We start from the raw sequence: 10159 nt of genomic DNA, 5'->3' as shown, positions 1-10159 counted from the left end.
TTGAAATAGTATTGTAAAATACTTTTAAGGGTTAATGGATAGATTTTAATGGTTTAAAGAGAAGGTTGAGATGGATCAACAATCATGTTACAAATCGTTCCCTAGTATTAATTTAGGATACAATTTAAAATAATTTAAAAAGAGAATAGTTCGCAATTGACTGGTTTAATGAAACAGAATATGAAAACAGGGAATGAAAACAAGTTAGGTCCAAAAGTTAGCAACAAAAGATGGAATGACTCTGCATGTTGAACCGTGAAATGAGCACAAGCTTAGTGATAACTCATGGATAATGGTTGACTATAGTCAATCCGTTGACAAAAAAGTCAACAACTGATCAAAGTCAACAGTGGACCGAGAACTGGGGTTTTCACATGATTGCAAGCAAGACATGAAACAGATATTGTTGTACAATCCACAATGAATCAGGACATGTGGGCCAATGTTTCTGCCACTACCACGAGACTTAAATCAAAGGCCTATGCAATGTTTGAATCAGATGAAACATCAAGCATGTGGGCATACAAATGAAGGATAAATCAGGGATTCTATTAATCCTAAGATGATAACTTAAACCACTTGGCGCCACATGATCATCCCTTCCCTGATTAGGGTTTCAGATGCAAAGATAAAAAACTCACGAGGTTGAAGGATAGCAAAGTCAGGAATTAGGGCTTGAGTGTCATGATTGTGACCTTTTTGAACCAAGGCCCGGGAGGGCACGAGATTAGGGTTTACAATCCATATTATGAGAAAGACTCCAATACTCAGACAAAACTCTAGTTCAATTCAACCAACAACTTTGAGTCTTTGATGCTTGTATTAACCTGAATGCATTATTCATATGAATGAATGCAGATGAATCTCAAGTCATGGGTCAGATGAAAAGGGGAGGGCAAATTTTGGGGTACTACAAGATGAATCACCCTATCATCACTCAAAACAGTGAGGAGGATGAGCTTGATCATGAGGATGTTCAACAAAAAAATACACATACATTAAACACCGACACGAGGAATCTTTGCATACCATTAGGAAAATGAGGAATTATAAACTGGTGCATAAGTTTGGCTTAGAAAAATCTTTGAGGCATTATAGGCAGGTACACTTAGTGGAATATGCCATGACGATTAACGATGATGACGTGATCACCTTCAAGCAAGCTATCAAATAAAAGGATATATATAGAGTTGGTTGGTTGCTATGGATGAACAAATGCAATCTCATCATTAAAAAAAGACATGGTAGATGGTTCTATTGCCCAAAGGAAAGACTGTTATTAGTTGCAAAAAAGAAAAAAAGATCCTAACAAGTATGCAATTATAAGGCATAAGGCCAAACTATTGACCAAGGGATTTACACACAAAAAAAGGTCTTTATTCCAATGAGATTTTTTCTCTAATAGTAAAATATACTTTTATTCGGGTGATATTAAGTCTTGTTGCTCGTGGTGATTTTAAGTTAGAACAACTTGATGTTAGAATAATCTTCTTATACAATGATTTGAATAAGGAAATCTATATGATCAACATCAAGCTTTGAGGGAAAACAGAGTAAAAAATGTCACTTAAGGAAACCAATTTATGGATTGAAATTTCTCCTCACTAGTGGTACATGAAATTTGACTTGTTTATGTTAAAACAAGGTTTTTTATAAGTGATTATAATTGTGTACATTCGTAAGCTTTATGGAGGTGATTATATTTATCTTCTAATATATGTGGATTACATGCTTATTACTTCAAAAGGGAATGTGTAGATAAATAAGTTAAAAACTCAACATGGTAAAGAGTTTGAGACAAAAGGCTTAGGAGTTACCAAAAAAATACTAGGTATGAATATTAGAAGAGAAAGATCAAACCAATATTTTTTCTTTAGTCGAAAAGTATAAATTAAACATGTTATTGAAATATTTGGGATGAAAGATTATAATTTAGTAGTGACTCAATTGGCTCCACACTTTAAGCTTTTTAGTAAACAATCTCTCACTACAACAAAATATAAGACATACATGAAATGTGTTCTTTACGATAGTGAAATTGGCAACTAAATGCATGTCATGATATGTACACGTCCACATATTTCATAAGTTATTAACGTTGCCAATAGATTAATGGTGAATCTAGAAAAAAAACATTGGAAAGCAAGAAATGGATTTTAGGTACTCAGAAGGTGCAACTGGCACATGTTTTCGCTTTGATAGAGATACATGTCAGTTGAATAACTTTGTTGATTATTATCACGTTGGTGATCTAGATAGAAAATAATCTACTGCTAATTATATGTTTAAAATACATGGTCCTCCAGTTAGTTAGAGATCAATGTTACAAGCTACATTGGCGTTATCTACTATAAATGCATAATACATGGTTGTAAAAAAAAAGTGAAGAAAGCATTATGGTTACTGAGTCTTCTAGATAATTTAAGGATTAAGAAAGAATATATGGATATAAGTTGTTACTAGAGGTGAAATATGGTCATCCCCACCCCGTTTAGGCATGTGCCATAAAAACCTACAAAAAATGGGGTAAAACAAATATTGTTGAGAGTGCAAGACTAAAAGCTTGACTCTCCCTGTGAAAAAAATGAGGGAAAAGTTGGCCCGGTGGGCACCTCACCCTCTGGGAAGATCTACAAAATAGGGAGGGATTCCCTCATTCTACGGTGCCTAGGTGAGCATGAAACCTTCCTAGTACTAGCAGAAGTACACAAAGGAGCCTGTAGAACTTTCCAATTTCTCTTTTTCATGATCTAACAGAATTAACAGAACTAGCCTCGTGCCTCTTTTTCCAATTTCTCAATTTCACAATCTAACTGAACTTTCCCTCCTAGGATCTATTTGTTTAACCTAAAATTCTTATTTACTTACTTCACCCCCAATTTCTATTCACACCCTCACTAAACTCTAGTTTTCTAAAATTCCAATTTATTTATTTAAATAAATAATACTCTAATTAAATAATTATTTAGTTATTCTAATAAACTCAATTATCTCAAATAATTAATAGTTCTATTATTTTCAAATCTTACCACACTCTTAGCTCTTTACTCAAAACACATTCTCTCTAATTTTCCATTTATTAACTAATTATAATTAAATATAAAAAATTCCAATAAATCACATATAACACTTAAATAAATCAAATAAATCAATATAAATTCAAAAAAATAAAATAACTAAAGTTAGGGTGTTACAAAGTGCACATGCAAGTTTTATGCTTATCATTGGCCTAGAATAAAAACATGAAAATGAAACAAATTCTAAATACAAAATTCATCTCATACATTACAAGCCAATAATATAGTTGATTTGGAATCACACCTAACACACTTCTTTATAAGTAGATATTGAAATAAAAACAATATGAGGGGACTTGAACTCACATCCAACAATCTTGCAAACATCTTAATCAAGTTATGTGTTAATCCAAGCATACTATTTTAAAAGTATTAAATCATACATCACTAAAGACTTTCAAGGGTTGTAATGTGGTCTGGTTGCAAAAGAAATAACATATTTGTGGGAAATTGAATTAAAGTAATCAAAGTCGAGAGGAACGTTCAATTACTTTGATATTTCCAACACAAAACTTATTTAAACACATCTCTTTTGATTGTTACACATCCTTGGTGATAAACTTTTGATACAATCTATTCTTTACATTTTGTTGTCCTTCAAAATTCTTCTTTTCTTTTTATAATCTATTCATGTTTGCAACATTCATTTTTTTCCTTCATGTTACTTGTATTTCAAGTAATCCTTTCTTTTTCTCTCCAACTTAAACAAAACCTTGGAATTTAATTTCAATGCTCCCCTATCCTAAAGCAAGGGACATAAATTAAGAAAACAATTAAGTTTCAGGATTTAATCATTCATGAAAAATCAGAATCTTTCAATGGATCAACTTTGAGCTGAATTTTGGATAGATATAGTAAACTCACTAAGTGCATCGGGATTACTTAGTGAATTTTATAGCTCATAATTGATATAAATTATGTTAATTTGGCTCAAAGGGGTTATCAAATACCCATTCACAATCTAGGCTACATTTGGTCAAATAGTTGTGCTCAATTTTAAAGATTTAGCTTGATCCTTTCTATGCTTTCATTCAAAATAATCGCAAGATTCAACATAAAGTAACCAAGTTAAAACAAGTAATTATCGGTCTTTTATGCATATAGTGAATATTGGAAAGCTTCCTCACCTTTTGATTTGTTATAAGTGATTCAAGCTAAAAAAAAGTTATTGTGGAGCAATGCATGAAATGATTTTGCATAAAATACAAGTTTCAAATTCATGTTAACATTCTAGAAGAGCAATAAACATGTACATTATCTTTGTGCAATCCATTCAAGTTTGTTTATCATTACCATGCATTTGTTGTTGACTCACTTAAACCTCGAGTGTTTAATATTTACACTTTTTAAGCATTCAATAACATATTTAAAACAACAAACACCAAAAATCTTTCAACACAAATTAAAATATTTACTACTTACTCCTTTCTAAATAAGACAAACTTAAATAAAACTAACTAACTAAAACAAACTACCATTTAAATCAAAAGGACACATTTGCTTAAATAGAGAATCACAAATCCAGTCCCTGTTAAAGTTTACATAAGACAAGGAAACAAAAGCTTACTATTAAAAAATAAATGACTAAAAGCTTTTAAAGATATCACTCAGTAATGGGGAGATTTTTAGTCTATCTATCTCATAATCATCACTCATATAACCAGGTTCCTCTTTTGTTCCTTTCCATGTTCCTTCCGTCTCTTCTTCTATTTATTCTTCTACCTCTTCCTCTTCTTCATTACCATCCTCTTCCTTTTATTCATTTCCATCCTCTTCATTAACGAATCCAGCAATATATGTCTCCTTATGAGAAAATGGCCTGACCCCAGGCCAAGCAATATGAGTATGAAAAGCTTCTGGAGTTACCACCTGGTGGGCAACATCCTGTGATATCCCCATATGCAGATGCAAACTATACATAGAGTCATGAATAGAAGTAAAAGCTTTATGGTTGGACTCATTTTGGTCCTTAGTGTAAGAAAATGTATCTTTGAATATTGGATCCCAATTAACGAATCCAAGTGGTGGTGGCATAACACCAGGTTGTGGTTCTTGAGGAGCTAGAGGGTTTGTTTGAGCTTACTTGGTGTTTTTGTTTATCTTCCCCATGCAATACCTTGAAACATATATATCACCAATGGATCCAAAAATAGTTTCATGCACATGAGATAGAATTACCACCATAGAAGCTCTACACAGTCCCATGATGAGACTTGGAAATACCAATGGGCAGTTGAGTTTTGCTCATGGTTTATAGCCACTCTCAACAACCAATTTTATCTCATTAGCTATGATTCAAGCTAAGTCCACTTGTCGACCCTCAACAATATAATAAAGAATGTATGAGGTATTAAGAGTAGTGGAAGGGGTATGGCTCCGAGGTCGGATGTTATGGAGAATTAGAAGGAGAACTACTTGAGGTACGATATTCATATTATCTCTCATAAATCTATTTAGGGTTCCTTAAGTATTAAGTTGACAACTTCGGCGTTCCACCAAAATAGACCTAGAAATATCATTAATGTTCCAATTCTCTCGATTGTGATGTCATGTATACACATAAAGCTCACCTTTCTGCAAGTTGACGGGGTTGCTTAAATATTCATTAATTGCATCTCGATCAAAACAAATAGTTCTCCCATGAACCATAATGGTGAAAGTGAAAGGCTCTTCATCCGATGTAAGAGAATTATCATAAAACTCCCTTATTAATTCATAGTTCTGGTAGTTGGAAGGGTAAACTAACTTATCCCACTTTCTCGCTTCAATGATCTGAGCAATGTTCCCAAATTATCCATTTCCTTAAATTTGAATTTCATTTCTGACCATGTCTTTCTCGCTTCTAGCTCTTTGAATCTAGATTGTTGGCCAACACCTAAGAACTTTATAGCAACATAGGGTCCCAATGCTCTAGAAATACTTGCATATGTATTTTGTTTCTTTGATGTAGTGATCTTTTGGGGACCCATTCCTTCTTGCATATGTCAATATGCTAAGTACATAAGAAAATGAGTGTTGGAGATGCTTTATGTCTTGAGAATTTATAAAATGAGTGTTTGAGAGTGATTTTAGGGTTTGGTGTGAGGGGGAGAGAAAAAAATGATATTGAAAAATTATTTTAGGGTTTTATGTGAAGAATAGAAAACCGTGCATTTGGTAGTGGGTGAGAAATGGTTTAATGAGAGTAAATGGCATTGAAAATTGTGTTGTTGATCCTACAGGTCTCACTTAGCGAGTACATGCTCGCTTAGCCAGCATTGCAGCAAAAAGTCTCGCTTAGCAAGTACATGTGGCTTAGCGAGCGCATCCGAAAATAGTTTTTTTATCATTTTCATTTATGTACAACTATGCCAATACACTCTCATATACGGTACCATAAAATGCATTAAAAAACTTAAATACTTATAAAATTTGGTTGCCTCCCAATAAACACTTGTTTAACTTCATTAGCTCAACACATTTTCTTGTGATTTCAAGGATCACTTAGTGGAATTATTATGGTGAGTCGATAAATCTCACCACCAAGATATGGCTTCAACCTCTGTCCATAACAATCTAACTATCTTTGAAACCAGGTCCTCCAATTCAACAACACCATATGATCTCACTTCTTTGATTGTAAATGGATCAGACCACTTGGATTTCAACTTACCGGGAAATAGTTTAAGCGTTGAATTGAAAAATAATACCATATGACTCGGTTTGAATTCTCTGATGATAATACACTTGTCGTGATAGCTCTTGACCTTTTATTTATTCAAATTGGAAGATTCGTAAGCTTGGAATCTCATTTCTTCCAATTCATGTGAATGCAACTTTCTTTTCTCGCCTGCTTGAGATTGGTCAAAATTCAAGAGCTTCAATGCCTAATAAGCTTTATGTTCCAATTCCCCTAAAAGGTGACAAGATTTACCATAAATCATTTGAAAAGGTGTGAGACCTATAGGTGATTTGAACATTGTATGGTAGGTCCATAGTGCTTCATCCAGTTTTATTGACCAATCCTTTCTTGATGTTGATACATTTTTCACAAGGATCTTTTTAATTTCTCTGTTAAAAACCTTAGCTTTCCCCTTGGTTTGTGGGTGATAAGGTGATTCTACCTTATGTTTGACTCCATAATGTTCAAGGGCTTTTGCTAGCTAAGAGTTGCAGAAATGCGACCTTCCATCATTAATGAGTGCCCTAGGAGTTCCAAAACTAGTGAAAATGTTCTTTTTGAGAAATTTAATCATTACTTTTCCGTCAATGTTCAGTGATTCAATTGCTTCCCCACTTTGAAACATAATCTACTGCCACAAATATATATTCATTTAAGAATGACACGGGAAATTGATCAACAAAATCGATACCCCAACAATTCAAAACTTCCACTTCAAGAATGTTTGCAACAACATCTCGTTTCATTTAGACATTCCTCTGGTCCTTTGACATGTTTGAGCATGTTCATGAGTTTCTTTGAACAAAGAAGGCCAATAAAACCCATAATGTAGAATTTTGGCTGCAATTCTCTCTCCATTGTAACGACCACCGCATGATGAATTATGATAATGCCATAATATGCTCATGGGTTCCTCTTTGGTGACACGTCTTCTTAAGAGGTTGTCTGCTTCTATTTTGAAGAAATATGGATCATCCCAAACATATTGATTTACATCTCAAAGGAACTTCTTTTTCTGTTGCCAATTGAAATCACCAGGTATCAAACCACTTGCTTTATAGCTAGCTATGTCAACAAACCACGATATTTCTTCAACATGAGTAATTCTCATCGAGAAATTCCTCCAAAATTTCACGCCCTTGTTTGGTTATCTCATTGTTCACCAACATGGATAAGTGATATGCTACTAAGTTTTTTGTTCCCCTTTTGTCTCGAGTTTCTAGATCAAACTCTTGTAGCAAGAACATCCATATAATAAGTCTAGACTTGGAATTAGACTTGGTGATTAAGTACTTTATAGCTACAAGGTCAGTGTATACAATAATCTTTGAACTAATTAGGTAATACCTAAAATTTTCTAATGCATACACTATTGTAAGCAATTCTTTTTATGTGATAGCATAATTAATTTGAGACTCATTCAAAACTTTGTTCGCATAATGTATGGCATGAACAATTTTATTCTTCTTTTGCCCCATAACTGCACCTATTACATAATTACTCACGTCACACATAAGTTTGAAATCAAATGTCCTATCAGATACTGTGATTAATAAGGTAGTTATCAATTTTTTCTTTAAGTCTTCAAAAGCAAAAAAGTATGCATTATCAAAATTAAATGGCTTATCTTTGTTAAGAAAATTGCTTAATGACTTGGCAATTTTGGAGAAATCTTTGATGAATCACCTGTAGAATCTGGCATGGCCAAGAAAGCTTTTGATTTCTTTAACATTCATTGACGGTGGAAGTTTCACAATCACTTCAACCTTTGCTCTGTCGACTTAAATGCCTCTGTAGGAGATTTTATGCCCGGGTACTATACTTCCAGTCACCATAAAGTTGTATTTTTCCAGTTCAAAATCAGATTTGTCTCTACACACCACTTCAGCACGATATCCAAGTTTCTTAGACATAGATCAAATGAAGCTATAAATACCAAGATATCATCCATGAAGACTTCAATGTATTTTTCAACCAAATCAGAAAAAATAGTTTGCATACATCGTTGAATTGTTGTATGAGCATTACATAGTCCAAAAGACATTTGTCTACAAGCAATGATGCGAAAAGGACATGCAAATGTTGTCTTCTCGTAATCCTCCGGATGACAATGATTTGATTATATCCTGGATAACCATCCAGGAAACAATAAAACTCTTGATCTGACAATCTCTCTAACATTTGATCTATAAACGATAATGGAAAATGGTCGTTTATGGTGTCTTGGTTAAGTCTCATATACTCCATACACATTCTTCATCCAATGACGGTTCTTGTCGGGATCACTTAATTCTTGTCATTTGTGATCAGTATCATACCTCCTTTATTTGAAACTACCTAGATGAGACTCACCCAGACACTATCTGAAATTTGATAGATCATTCAGGCTTCAAGCAATTTCACCACTTCTTTCCTAACAACCACTTTCATGGTGGGATTCAAGCGACGCTGAGGTTGAGCTACATGTTTGAAATTCTCCTCCATCATGATTTTATGCATACAGTATGATGGTCTGATACCATTTAAATCAAATAACACTCATCCTATTGCTTTCTTGTTCTCTTTCAAAACTTGAATTAATCTTTGTTCCTCTCAAATGGATAGTGAACCGTTGATAATGAATGGTTTATTTTTTATTTTATTTTTTAGAAATACATATTTCAAATGTGATGATAACACTTTCCATTTAGACTTATAATGAGATTCCAAAATTATGAATTAGAAGAAAGTTACAATTCCAAGATACTTATATTTAGTTGTTATGCGATTCTCTCGATTTATATTATATAGCTTATTATATAAATCTAAATTTATCTTTGTCACTATATCAACATCATAAATATTACAAAATTTAATCTATTATTAGTATGCAATTTAATTTTAGTAATCTAACTATATTATTGTCTAATTATTGTTGATTTATTATTTTAATTATAATAAAATTGATTTTTATTATTTTATATATTTTATGGAGGCAATGTAGGAAAATTCTAACTTTTCCAACAAGTGTAGGGGATTAGTGATTAAGTTTTAAATTTTGACAAGATTCAAAAACGAATCAAGGGAGGAAAGATATTTCAACTAGTTTGAGTTAGTTACATCAAAAAATATAACACATTACTCTCTCTTTCTCTATTAGTACACCCCTTCATAAATATAAGACTCTTAAAATGAATATGAAAAAAAAATCCTAATTAACCTTTTATATTTCAAAAGTTAGTAATGATGAGAAAGTAACAACCACACACATGTATAAACATATTAGAAGGGTGGGTAGAAGAAAACAAATAATATAAATCAATGCCAGCTATGTGTTTGAACTTTGTTGTAAACGATGGAAGCTTTTCTGTCATATGCTCTTAATTTAATATACTAATACTTAAACCATAAACATTTCAAGTGTATGAGCACAAACATTTGC

This window comes from Lathyrus oleraceus, chromosome 2 (assembly GCF_024323335.1).
Source record: "Lathyrus oleraceus cultivar Zhongwan6 chromosome 2, CAAS_Psat_ZW6_1.0, whole genome shotgun sequence".
Taxonomy (NCBI): Eukaryota; Viridiplantae; Streptophyta; class Magnoliopsida; order Fabales; family Fabaceae; genus Lathyrus; species Lathyrus oleraceus.
This window is presented reverse-complemented; position numbering follows the sequence as displayed.